Consider the following 13,911-nt stretch of genomic DNA (forward strand, 5'->3'; position numbering starts at 1 on the left):
TAAAAAGACAATATCAATGCCCCAGTGGCAGAGACATGGAGGTCGCAGTAGCTAAAGAAGACGGTTTTAAAGCCCCTTGGAAGTGTGGTCGAGGTCAAAGTGGAATAAAAAGACAATATCAATGCCCCTTGGAAAAGTGGTGGAGGTAGCAGAGGAATAAAAAGACAATATCAATGTCCAGTGGAAGAGACGTGGAGGTCACAGTAGCTTGACAAGACTGTTTTAATGCCCCTTGGAATAGCTGTGGAGTTCAGAGTGGTTTAACAGGATGGTTTTAATGCCCCTTGTTAGAGACTTGGAGGTCACAGTGGAATAAAAAGACAAGATCAATGCCCGTTGGAAGAGTGGTGGAGGTCGCAGTGGAATAAAAAGACAATATCAATAACCCGTGGAGAAGACATTGAGGTCACAGTAGCTTATCAAGACGGATTTAATGCCCCTTGGAAGAGTGGTGGAGGTCACAATGGAATAAAAAGACAATATCAATGCCCTGTGGAAGAGAAGTGGAGGTCTCAGTAGCTTAACAAGAAGGTTTTAATGCCCCTTGGGAGAGCTGTATAGTTCAGAGTGGTTTAACAAGATGGTTTAAATGCCAATTGGAAGAGATCTGGAGGTCACAGTAGCTTAATAAGGCGATTTTAATGCCCCTTGGAAGAGTGGTGGAGGTTACATTGGAATAAATAGACAATATCAATGCCCCGTGGAAGAGACGTGGAGGTCAGAGTAGCTTTACAAGACTGTCTTAATGCCCCTTGGAAGAGTGATGGAGGTCGCAGTGGAATAAAAAGACAATATCAATGCCCCGTGGAAGAAAAGTGGAGGTCACAGTAGCTTAGCAAGACGGTTTTAATGCCCCTTGGAATAGCTGTGAAGTTCAGAGTGGTTTAACAAGATGGTTTTAAAGCCCTTTGGAAGAGACTTGGAGGACACAGTACCTTAACAAGACGGTTTTAATGCTCCTTGGAAGAGTGGTGGAGGTTACAGTGGAATAAATAGACAATATAAATACCCCATGAAGGAGAGAGGGAGGTCACAGTAGCTTAAAAAGACGGTATTAATGCCCCTTGGAAGAGAGGTGGAGGTCGCAGTGGAATAAAAGCACAATATCAATGACCTTTGGAAGAGTGGTGGAGGTCACAGTGGAATAAAAAGGCAATATCAATGAACCTTGGAGGAGACGTGGAGGTCATAGTAGCTTAACAAGACCGATTTAATGCCCCTTGGAAGAGTGGTGGTGGTCGCAGTGGAATAAAAAGACAATATCAATGCCCCGTGGAAGAGACGTGGAGGTCACAGTAGCTTAACAAGACGGTTTTAATACAACTTGGAAGAGTGGTGGAGGTCACAGTGGAATAAAAAGACAATATCAATGCCCCGTGGAAGAGACGTGGAGGTCACAGTAGCTTAACAAGACGGGTTTAATGCCCCTTGGAAGAGTGGTGGATGTCGCAGTGGAATGAAGAGACAATATCAATGCCCCGTGGAAGAGATGTGGAGGTCACAGTAACTTAACAAGGAAGTTATAATGCCCCTTAAAAGTGTGTTGGAGGTCGCAGTGGAATAAAAAGACAATATCAATGCCCCTTGGAAAAGTGGTGGAGCTCGCAGTGGAATAAAAAGACAATATCAATGCCCCGTGGAAGAGACTTGGAGGTCACAGTAGCTTAACAAGAAGGTTTTAATGCCCTTGTAAGAGTGGCGGAGGTCGCAGTGGAATAAAAAATCAATATCACTGCCCCGTGGAAGAGACCTGGAGGTCACAGTAGCTTAACAAGGCAGTTATAATGCCCCTTGGAAGAGCTGTAGTGTTCAGAGTGGGTTAACAAGACGGATTTAATGCCCCTTGAAAGAGAAGTGGAGGTCACAGTAGCTTTCCAAGACGGTTTTAATGATGCTTGGAAGAGTGGTAGAGGTCGCTGTGGAATAAAAAGACAATATCAATGCCCCGTGGAAGAGATGTGGAGGTCACAGTAGCTTAGCAATACAGATTAAATGCATCTTGGAAGAGATGTGGAGTTCAGAGTCATTTTACAATATGGTTTTAATGCCCCTTGGAAGAGACGTGGAGGTCATATTATCTTTACAAGATGGTTTTATTGCCCCTTGGAAGAGTGGTGGAGGTTACAGTGGAATAAAAAGAAAATATCAATGCCCCGTGGAAGAGACGTGGAGTTCACAGTATCTTAACAAGACAGTTGTAATGCCCCTTAAAAGTGTGTTGGAGGTCGCAGTGGAATAAAAAGATAACATCAATGCCCCGTGGAAGAGACTTGGAGGTCACAGTAGCTTAACAAGACGGTTTTAATGCCCTTGGAAGAGTGGTGGAGGTCGCAGTGAAATAAAAAAACAATATCACTGCCCTGTGGAAGAGACATGGAAGTCACAGTAGCTTAACAAGACAGTTGTAATGCCCCTTGGAAGAGCTGTAGTGTTCAGAGTGGGTTAGCAAGACGGATTTAATGCCCCTTGAAAGATAAGTGGAGGTCACAGTAGCTTTACAAGACGGCTTTATTGCTCCTTGGAAGAGTGGTGGAGGTTACAGTGGAATAAAAAGACAATATCAATGCCCCGTGGAATAGAAGTGGAGTTCACCATAGCTTAACAAGACGGTTTTAAAGCCCCTTGAAATAGAGGTGGAGGTCGCAGTGGAATAAAAAGACAATACCAATGCGCATTGTAAGAGTGGTGGAGATCGTAGTTGAATAAAAAAATAATATCAATGCACCGTGGAGGAGACGTGGAGGTAACAGTAGCTTAAATAAGATGGTTTTAATGCCCATTGGAAGAGTGGTGGAGGTCGCAATGGAATAAAAAGACAATATCAATTCACCGTCGAAGAGACGTGAAGGTCACAGTAGCTTAAAAAAGACGAATTTAATGCCCTTTGGAAGAGTGGAGGAGGTCTCAGTGGAATAAAAAGACAATATCAATGCCCCGTGAAAGAGACGTGGAGGTCACAGTATCTTAACAAGATGGTTTTAATGCCCCTTGGAAGAGCTGTAGAGTTATGAGTGGTTTAAATGCCCTTAGGAAGAGACGTGGAGATCACATTAGCTTAAGAAAACTATTTTACTGCCCCTTGGAAGAGTGTTTGAGGTTACAGTGGAATAAAAAGACAATATCAATGCCCTGGGGAAGAGATGTGGAGATCACATTAGCTTTACAAGACAGTTTTAATGCCCCTTGTAAGAGAGGTGGAGGTTACAGTGGAATGAAAAGACAATATCAATGCCCTGGGGAAGAGATGTGGAGATCACAATAGCTTAACAAGATGGTTGTAATGCTGATTGGAAGAGTGGAGGAGGTCACAGTGGAATTGAAAGACAATATCAATGCCCCTTGGAAAAGTGGTGGAGGTCGCAGTGGAATAAAAAGACAATATCAATGCCCCGTGGAAGAGATGTGGAGGTCACAGTAGCTTAACAAGACGACTTTAATGCCCATGGAAGAGTAGTGGAGGTCTCAGTGGAATTAAAAGACAATAACAATGCCCCTTGGAAGAATGGTGGAGGTCGAAATGGAATAAAAAGAAAATATCAATGTACAGTGAAAGGGACGTGGAGGTCACAGTAGCTTAACTAGACGATTTTAATGCCAATTGGAAGAGTGGTGGAGGTTATAGTGGTATAAAAAGACAATATCAATGCCCCGTGGAAGAGACGTGGAGTTCAGAGTGGTTTAACAAGATGGTTTTAATGCCCCTTGATAGAGATGTGGAGGTCTCAGTAGCTTAACAAGATGGTTTTAATGATCCTTGGAACAGTGGAGGAGGTTACAGTGGAATAAAAAGACAATATCAATGCCCCTTGGAAGAGTGGTGGAGGTCGCAATGGAATAAAAAGACAATGTCAATGCCCCGTGAAAGAGACGTGGAGGACACAGTAGCTTAACAAGATGGTTTTAATGCCCCTTGGAAGAGTGGTGGAGGTCTCAGTGGAATAAAAAGACAATAACAATGCCCTGTAAGAGACGTGGAGGTCACAGTAGCTTAACAAGATGGTTTAAATGCCCCTTGGAAGAGCTGTGGAGTTCAGAGTGGTTTAACAAGACGGTTTTAATGCCCCTTGATAGAGATGTGGAGGTCTCAGTAGCTTAACAAGATGGTTTTAATGCTCCTTGGAACAGTGGAGGAGGTTACAGTGGAATAAAAAGACAATATCAATGCCCCTTGGAAGAGTGGTGGAGGTCGTAGTGGAATAAAAAGACAATATCAATGCCCCGTGGAATAGACGTGGAGGTCACAGTAGCTTAACATGACGGTTTTAATGCTACTAGGTAGCGTGGTGGAGGTCGCTGTGGAATAAAACGACAACATCAATGCCCCGTGGAAGAAACATGGTGGTCACATTAGCTTAACAATACGATTTTATTGCCCCTTGGAAGAGCTGTGGAGTTTAGAGTGGTTTTACAAGATGGTTTTAATGCCCCTTGGAAGAGACGTGGAGGTCACATTAGCTTTACAAGACTTTTTTTAATGCCCCTTGGAAGAGTGCTGGAGGTTACAGAGGAATAAAAAGACAAAATCACTGCCCCGTGGAAGAGACGTTGAGGTCACAGCAGCTTATTAAGACGGTTTTAATGCTACTTGGAAGAGTGGTGGAGATCACTGTGGAATAAAAAGACAATATCAATGCCCCTTGGAAGAGTGGTGGAGGTCGTAGTGGAATAAAAAGACAATATCAGTGCCCTAGTGGAATAGACGTGGAGGTCACAGTAGCAAAACAAGACGGTTTTAATGCTACTAGTAAGAGTGGTGGAGGTCGCTGTGTAATAAAAAGACAACATCAATGCCCCGTGGAAGAGACATGGTGGTCATATTAGATTAACAATACGGTTTTATTGCCCCTTGGAATAGCTGTGAAGTTTAGAGTGGTTTTACAAGATGGTTTTAATGCCCCTTAGAAAAGACGTGGAGGTCACATTAGCTTTACATGACTGTTTTAATGCCCCTTGGAAGAGTGCTGGAGGTTACAGAGGAATAAAAAGACAAAATCACTGCCACGTGGAAGATACGTTGAGGTCACAGTAGCTTATCAAGACAGTTTTAATGCCCTTTGGAAGAGTGGTGGAGATCACTGTGCAATGAAAAGACAATATCAATGCCCCGTGGAAGAGATGTGGAGGTGACAGCAGCTTAACAATACGGTATTAATGCCCTTTGGAAGAGCTGTGGAGTTCAGAGTGGTTTTTCAAGTTGGTTTTAAAGCCCCTTGGAAGAGACATAGTGGTCACATTAGCTTTACAAGACGGTTTTAATGCCCTTTGGAAGAGTGGTGGAGGTCGCATTGGAATAAAAAGACAGTATCAATGCCCCGTGGAATAGACGTGGAGGTCACAGTAGCTTAACAAGACGGTTCTAATGACCCATGGAAGAGCTTTGGAGATCACAGTGGTTTAACAAGACGGATTTAATGCCCCTTGGATGAGACTTGGAGTCCACAGTAGCTTAACAATTTAGTTCTAATGCCCCTTGGAAAGGTGGTGAAGGTTACATTGGAATAAAAAGACAATATCAATGCCTGTGGAAGAGACGTGGAGGTCACAGTAGCTTAACAAGACAGTTTAATGCCCCTTGGAAGAGTGTTGGAGGTTACAGTGGAATAAAAAGACAATATCAATGCCTTTTGGAAGAGTGGTGGATGTCGCAGTGGAATAAAAAGACAATATCATTGCCACGTGGAAGAAACGTGGAGGTCACATTAGCTTAAAAAGATGGTTTTATTGCCCGTTAGAAGAGTGGTGGAGGTCGAAGGCAATAAAAAGACAATATCAATGCCCCTTGGAAGAGTGGTGGAGGTCGCAGTGGAATAAGAAGACAATATCAATGCCCCGTAAAAGAGACGTGGAGGTCACAGTAGCTTAACAAGACGGTTTTAATGCCCCTTGGAAGAGCTGTGGAGTTCAGAGTGGTTTAACAAGACGCTTTTAATGCCTCTTGATAGAGATGTGAAGGTCTCAGTAGCTTAACAAGATGGTTTTAATGCCCCTTGGAACAGTGGAGGAGGTTACAGTGGAATAAAAACACAATATTAATGCCCCTTGGAAGAGTGGTGGAGGTCGCAGTGGAATAAAAAGACAATGTCAATGCCCCGTGAAAGAGACTTGGAAGACACAGTAGCTTAAAAAGATGGTTTCAATGCCCCTTGGAAGAGTGGTGGAGGTCTCAGTGGAATAAAAAGACAATAACAATGCCCTGTAAGTGACGTGGAGGTCACAGTAGCTTAACAAGACGGTTTAAATGCCCCTTGGAAGAGCTGTGGAGTTCAGAGTGGTTTAACAAGACGGTTTTAATGCCCCTTGATAGAGATGTGGAGGTCTCAGTAGCTTAACAAGATGGTTTTAATGCCCCTTGGAACAGTGGAGGAGGTTACAGTGGAATAAAAAGACAATATCAATGCCCCTTGGAATAGTGGTGGAGGTTGCAGTGGAATAAAAAGACAAAATCAATGCCCCGTAAAAGAGACGTGGAGGTCACAGTAGCTTAACAAGACGGTTTTAATGCCCCTTGGAAGAGCTGTGGAGTTCAGAGTGGTTTAAAAAGACGGTTTTAATGCCCCTTGATAGAGATATGGAGGTCTCAGTAGCTTAACAAGATGGTTTTAATGCTCATTGGAACAGTGGAGGAGGTTACAGTGGAATAAAAAGACAATATCAATGCCCCTTGGAAGAGTGGTGGAGGTCGTAGTGGAATAAAAAGACAATATCAGTGCCCCAGTGGAATAGACGTGGAGGTCACAGTAGCAAAACAAGATGGTTTTAATGCTACTAGGAAGAGTGGTGGAGGTCGCTGTGGAATAAAAAGACAACATCAATGCCCCGTGGAAGAGACATGGTGGTCACATTAGCTTAACAATACGGTTTTATTGCCCCTTGGAAGAGCTGTGGAGGTCACATTAGCTTTACAAGACGGTTTTAATGCCCCTTGGAAGAGTGCTGGAGGTTACAGAGGAATAAAAAGACAAAATCACTGCCCCGTGGAAGAGACGTTGAGGTCACAGTAGCTTATCAAGATGGTTTTAATGCTACTTGGAAGAGTGGTGGAGATCACTGTGGAATAAAAAGACAATATCAATGCCCCGTGGAAGAGACGTGGAGGTGACAGTAGCTTAACAATACGGTATTAAAGTCCCTTGGAAGAGCTGTGGAGTTCAGAATGGTTTTTCAAGATGGTTTTAATGCCCCTTGGAAGAGACATGGTGGTCACATTAGCTTTACAAGACTGTTTTAATGCCCTTTGGAGGAGTGGTGGAGGTCGCATTGGAATAAAAAGACAGTTTCAATGCCCCGTGGAATAGACGTGGAGGTCACAGTAGCTTAACAAGACGGTTCTAATGCCCCTTGGAAGAGCTGTGGAGATCACAGTGGTTTAACAAGACGGATTTTATGCCCCTTGGATGAGACGTAGAGGCCACAATAGCTTAACAATTTAGTTCTAATGCCCCTTGGAAAGGTGATGAAGGTTACATTGGAATAAAAAGACAATATCAATGCCCTGTAGAAGAGACGTGGAGGTAACAGTAGCTTAACAAGACAGTTTAATGCCCCTTGGAAGAGTGTTGGAGGTTACAGAGGAATAAAAAGACAATATCAATGCCTTTTGGAAGAGTGGTGGATGTCACAGTGGAATAAAAAGACAATATCATTGCCACGTGGAAGAAACGTGGAGGTCACATTAGCTTAAAAAGATGGTTTCATTGCCCCTTGGAAGAGTGGTGGAGGTCGCAGGCAATAAAAAGACAATATCAATGCCCCTTGGATGAACCGTGGAGGTCAAAGTAGCTTAACAATACGGTTTTATTTCCCCTTGGAAGAGTGGTGGAGGTTACAGTGGAATTTAAAGACAATAACAATGCCCCGTGGTAGAGAAGTGGAGGTTACAGTAGCTTAACAAGATGGTTTCAATGCCGCTTGGTAGAGTGGTGGAGTTTGGAGTGGAATAAAAATACAACATCAATGCCCCTTGAAAGAGTCGTGGAGGTCGCAGTGGAATAAATAGACAATATGAATGCCCCTTGGAGGTGTGGTGGAGGTCGCAGTGGAATAAAAAGACGATATTAATGCCACTTGGAAGAAATGTGGAGGTCACAGTAGCTTAACAAGACGGTTTAAATGCCCCTTGGAAGAGTGGTGGATTTCGCAGTGGAATAAAAAGACAATATTAATGCCCCGTAGAAGAGACGTGGAGGTCACAGTAGCTTAACAAGACAGTTTTAATGCCCCTTTGAAGAGCTGTGGACTTCAGAGTGGTTTAACAAGACGGTTTGAATGCCCCTTGGAAGAGACGTGGATCTCAAAGAAGCTGAAAAAGACGGTATTAATGCCCCTTGGAAGAGTGGGCGAGATTACAGTGAAATAAAAAGACAATATCATTGCCCCATGGAAGAGACGTGGAGGTCACAGTAGCTTAACAAAATGGTTTTAAAGCCTCTTGGAAGAGTGGTGAAGGTTGCAGTGGAATAAAAACACAATATCAATGCCTCTTGGAAGAGTGGTGGAGGTCGTAGTGGAATAAAAAGACAATATCAATGCCCTGTGAAAGAGACGTGGAGGTCACAGTAGCATAACAAGATGGTTTTAATGCCCCTTGTAAGAGTGGTGGAGGTTGCTGTGGAATAAAAAGACAATATCAATGCCCCGCTGAAGAGACTTGGAGGTCACAGTAGCTTTACAAGACGGTTTTAATGCCCTTTGGAAGAGTGGTGGAGGTTACAGTGGAATAAAAAGACAATATCAATGCCCCAAGAAAGAGACGTGGAGATCACAGTAGCTTAACAAGATGGTTTCAATGCCCCTTGGAAGAGTGGTGGAGGTCACAGTGGAATAAAAAGACAATATCAATGCCCCTTGGTAGAGTGGTGGAGGTCGCAGTGGAATAAAAAGCCAATATCAATGCACCGTGGAAGAGACCTGGAGGTCACAGTAGCTTAACAAGATAGTTTTAATGCCCCTTGGAAGAGTGTTGGAGGTCGCAGGGAAGAAATAGACAAAATCAATGCCCCGTCGAAGAGACGTGGAGGTCAAATTAGCTTAACAATACGGTTTTATTGCCCCTTGGAAGAGTGGTGGAGGTTACAGTGGAAAAAAAAGACACTCTCAATGCTCCGTGGAAGAGACGTGGAGGTCACAGTAGCTTAACAAGACGGTTTTAATGCCCCTTGGAAGAGTGATGGAGGTCGCATTGGAATAAGAAGACGATATCAATGGCTCTTGGAAGAGACGTGGAGGACACAGTAGCTTAACAAGACGGTTTTAATGCCCCTTGGAAGAGTGGTGGAGATCGCAGTGGAATAAAAAGACAATATCAATCCCCCTTGGAAGAGTGGTGGAGGTCGCAGTGGAATAAAAAGACAATATCAATGCCCCGTGGAATAGACGTGGATGTCACAGTAGCTTAACAAGACGGTTTTAATACCCCTTGGAAGAACTGTGGAGTTGAGAGTGGTTTAACAAGACGGTTTTAATGACCCTTGGATGAGACGTGGCGAACACAGTATCTTAACAACAAGGTTCTAATGCCCCTTGGAAAGGTGGTGAAGGTTAAAGTGGAATAAAAAGACAATATCAATGCCCCGTGGTAGAGACGTGGAGGTCAAATTAGCATAACAATACGGTTTTATTGCCCCTTGGAAGAGTGGTGGAGGTTACAGTGGAATAAAAAGACAATATCAATGCCCCGTGGTAGAGACGTGGAGGTCAAATTAGCATAACAATACGGTTTTATTGCCCCTTGGAAGAGTGGTGGAGCTTACAGTGGAAAAAAAAGACACTCTCAATGCTCCGTGGAAGAGACGTGGAGGTCACAGTAGCTTAACAAGACTGTTTTAATGCCCTTTGGAAGAGTGTTGGAGGTCGCAGTGGAATAAAAAGACGATATCAATGGCTCTTGGAAGAGATGTGGAGGACACAGTAGCTTAATTAGACAGTTTTAATGCCCCTTGGAAGAGTGGTGGATATCGCAATGGAATAAAAAGACAATATCAATGCCCCTTGGAAGAGTGGTGGAGGTCGCAGTGGAAAAAAAAGACAATATCAATACCCCGTGAAATAGACGTGGAGGTCACAGTAGCTTAACAAGACGTTTTTAATGCCCCTTGGATGAGCTGTGGAGTTCAGAGTGGTTTAACAAGACGGTTTTAATGCCCCTTGGATGAGACATGGAGGCCACAGTAGCTTAACAAGGTGGTTCTAATGCCCCTTGGAAAGGTGGTGAAGGTTAAATTGGAATAGAAAGACAATATCAATGCCCCGTGGAAGAGACATGGAGGTCACAGTAGCTTAACAAGACAGTTTTAATGCCCCTTGGAAGAGTGGTGGATGTCGCAGTGGAATTTAAAGACAATATCAATGCCCCTTGGAAGAAACGTGGAGGTCACAGTACCTTAAAAAGACGGTTTTATTGCCCCTTGGAAGAGTGGTGGAGGTCGCAGGGAATAAAACAACAATATCAATGCCCCTTGGAAGAGACGTGGACATCAAAGTAGCTTAACAATATGGTTATATTGCCCTTTGGAAGAGTGGTAAAGGTTACAGTGGAATTTAAAGACAATATCAATGCCGCGTGGAAGAGACGTGGAGGTCGCAGTAGCTTAACAAGACGGTTTTAATGCTTTTGGAAGAGTTGTGGAGTTCGCAGTGGAATAAAAAGACAATATCAAGGCCCCTTGGAAGAGTGGTGGAGCTTACAGTGGAAAAAAAAGACACTCTCAATGCTCCGTGGAAGAGACGTGGAGGTCACAGTAGCTTAACAAGACTGTTTTAATGCCCTTTGGAAGAGTGTTGGAGGTCGCAGTGGAATAAAAAGACGATATCAATGGCTCTTGGAAGAGATGTGGAGGACACAGTAGCTTAATTAGACAGTTTTAATGCCCCTTGGAAGAGTGGTGGATATCGCAATGGAATAAAAAGACAATATCAATGCCCCTTGGAAGAGTGGTGGAGGTCGCAGTGGAAAAAAAAGACAATATCAATATCCCGTGAAATAGACGTGGAGGTCACAGTAGCTTAACAAGACGTTTTTAATGCCCCTTGGATGAGCTGTGGAGTTCAGAGTGGTTTAACAAGACGGTTTTAATGCCCCTTGGATGAGACATGGAGGCCACAGTAGCTTAACAAGGTGGTTCTAATGCACCTTGGAAAGGTGGTGAAGGTTAAATTGGAATAGAAAGACAATATCAATGCCCCGTGGAAGAGACATGGAGGTCACAGTAGCTTAACAAGACAGTTTTAATGCCCCTTGGAAGAGTGGTGGATGTCGCAGTGGAATTTAAAGACAATATCAATGCCCCTTGGAAGAAACGTGGAGGTCACAGTACCTTAAAAAGACGGTTTTATTGCCCCTTGGAAGAGTGGTGGAGGTCGCAGGGAATAAAACAACAATATCAATGCCCCTTGGAAGAGACGTGGACATCAAAGTAGCTAAACAATATGGTTATATTGCCCTTTGGAAGAGTGGTAAAGGTTACAGTGGAATTTAAAGACAATATCAATGCCGCGTGGAAGAGACGTGGAGGTCGCAGTAGCTTAACAAGACGGTTTTAATGCTTTTGGAAGAGTTGTGGAGTTCGCAGTGGAATAAAAAGACAATATCAAGGCCCCTTGGAAGAGTGGTGGAGGTCGCAGTGGAAAAAAAAGACAATATCAATGCCCCTTGGAAGAGTGGTGGAGGTCGCAGTGGAATAAAAGACAATATCAATGCCCCGGGGAAGAGACGTGGAGGTCACAGAAGCATAACAAGATGGTTTTAATGCCCCTTGTAAGAGTGGTGGAGCTCGCAGTGGATTAAAAAGACATCAATTCCCTGTGGAAGAGACGTGGAGGTCATTTTAGCTTTACAAAACGGTTTTAATGCCCCTTGGAAGAATGGTGGAGTTCGCAGTGTAATAAAAAGACAATATCACGGCCCCTTAGAAGAGTGGTGGAGGTCGCAATGGAATAAAATGACAATATCAATGCCCATTGGAAGAGTTGTGGAGGTCACAGTGGAATAAAAAAAAATAAATGAATGCCCCTTCCATGAGACGTGGAGGTCACAGTAGCTTAACAAGACGGTTTAAATGCCCCTTGGAAGAGTTTTGGAGTTCGAAGTGGAATAAAAAGACAATATTAATGCCCTGTAGAAGAAACGTGGAGGTCACAGTAGCTTAACAAGTCAGTTTTACTCCCCCTTGGAAGAGCTGAGGAGTTCAGAGTGTTTTATCAAGACGGTTTGAAAGACCCTTGGAAGAGACGTGGAGGTCACAGTAGCTTAAAAAAATGGTATTAATGCCCCTTGTAAGAGTGGTGGAGGTTACAGTGAAATAAAAAGACAATATCAATGTCCCGTCGAAGAGAAGTGGAGGTCACAGTAGCTTAACAAAATGGTTTTATTGCCTCTTGGAAGAGTGCTGGAGGTTGCAGTGGAATAATAAGAAAATATCAATGCCTTTTGGAAGAGACGTGGAGGTCACAGTAACTTAACAAGACGGTTTTAATGCCCGTTGAAGGAGTGGTGGAGTTCGCAGTTTAATAAAACTACAATATCAAGGCCCCTTGGAAGAGTGGTGGAGGTTGCAGTGGAATAAAAAGACAATATCAATACCCCTTGAAAGATTTCTGGAGGTCGCAGTGGAATAAAAAGACAATATCAATGCCCCTTGGAAGAGACGTGGAGGTCACAGTAGCTTAACAAGACGGTTTAAATGCCCCTTGGAAAAGTGGTGGAGTTCAGAGTGGTTTTACAAGATGGTTTTATTGACCCTTGGAAGAGACGTGGAGGTCACATTACCTTTACAAGATGGTTTTAATGCCCCTTGGAAGAGTGATGGAGGTTACAGTGGAATAAAAAGACAAAATCAATGCCCCGTGGAAGAGACGTGGAGGTCAGAGTAGCTTAACAAGACGGTTTTAATGCCCATTGGAAGAGTAGTGGGGGTCGCTGTGGAATAAAAAGACAATATCAATGCCCCGTGGAAGAGACGTGGAGGTCACAGTAGCTTAACAAGATGGTTTTAATGCCCCTTGGAAGAGCTGTGGAGTACAGAGTGGTTTAACCAGATGGTTTTAATGCCCCTTGGAAGAGACGTTGAGGTAGCAGTAGCTTAACAAGACAGTTTTAATGCCTCTTGGAAGAGTGGTGGAGGTTACAGTGAAAAAAAAGACAATATCAATGCCCTGTGGAAGAGACGTGGAGGCCACAGTAGCTTAACAAGACACTTTTTAATGCCCCTTGGCAGAGCTGTGGCATTCAGAGTGGTTTAACAAGAAGGATTTAATGCCCTTGCAAGAGACGTGAAGATGACAGTAGCTTAACAAGACAGTTTTAATGCCCCTTGGAAGAGTGGTGGAGGTTACAGTGGAATAAAAATACAATATGAATGCCCCGTGGAAGAGACTTGGAGGTCACAGTAGCTTAAAAAGATGGCTTTACTGCCCCTTGGTGGAAGTCGCAGAGTAAGAAAAAGACAATATCAAAGTCACTTGGAAGAGTAGTGAAGGTCGCAGTGGAATAAAAAGACAATAACAATGCCCCTTGGAAGAGTGGTGGAGGTTGCAGTGGAATAAAGAGACAATATCAATGCCCCGTAGAAGGAACGTGGAGGTCACAGTAGCTTAACAAGACTATTTTAATGCCCCTTGGAAGAGTGGTGGAGGTCGCAGTGGTATAAAAAGACAATATCAATACCCCGTGGAACAGACGTGAAGGTCACAGTAGCATAACAAGACTGTTTAAATGCCCTTGGAAGAACTGTGGAGTTCAGAGAGGTTTAACAAGACAGTTTCAATGCCCCTTGGAAGAGACGTGGAGGTCACAGTAGCTTAACAAGACGGTTTTAGTGGCAATTGGAAACGTGGTGTAGGTTACAGAGGAATAAAAAGACAATATCAATGCCCAGTGGAAGAAACGTGGAGGTCACAGTAGCATAACAAGACGTT

This window comes from Phyllobates terribilis, unplaced genomic scaffold, assembly GCF_046119375.1.
Source record: "Phyllobates terribilis strain yellow unplaced genomic scaffold, ASM4611937v1 Scaffold_1__5_contigs__length_1240528914, whole genome shotgun sequence".
In the NCBI taxonomy this organism is placed as follows: Eukaryota; Metazoa; Chordata; class Amphibia; order Anura; family Dendrobatidae; genus Phyllobates; species Phyllobates terribilis.